The following is a 448-nucleotide window of genomic DNA, read 5'->3' as shown; positions in this document are numbered from 1 at the left end:
TATTAATTTTTACTTTTCTTTTGTAACTTAATGTTTATCTTATAATACATTTTAATATTTATAACCAGCATTATTTCGAAAGTGTTAAATTCATTTCTTTATACATAATCACTACCTCCTATACACATCTTGAAGGGCTCTGTGCGGATAGCTCAATAGGAAGTCCAGACGGTAACCCGAACAACAAATAAATATTAAATTCCCTCAGGAGAGCCTTCCAGGTCCGCCACACCACGACTCCCATGATTTACCGTGTTAACATAATAAATTTCAATTTTCATAACTTTACTAAATATTACATTTTTTAATAATTTTTTGGTGAGCTAAATAGATTTTAAAGAAAAACGATTAGAACTTAATTTATACAAAACAATTCGATCTACAATTTAGTTTCAATAATTTTTGTTATGAGAGCGCTAATTTACGAGTTAATTGCTAAAAACTCGAT

This window comes from Daktulosphaira vitifoliae, unplaced genomic scaffold (genome assembly GCF_025091365.1).
Source record: "Daktulosphaira vitifoliae isolate Bord-2020 unplaced genomic scaffold, ASM2509136v1 Scaffold_1, whole genome shotgun sequence".
Taxonomy (NCBI): domain Eukaryota; kingdom Metazoa; phylum Arthropoda; class Insecta; order Hemiptera; family Phylloxeridae; genus Daktulosphaira; species Daktulosphaira vitifoliae.
The sequence above is the reverse complement of the archived record's forward strand: the minus strand, read 5'-3'. Positions refer to the sequence as shown.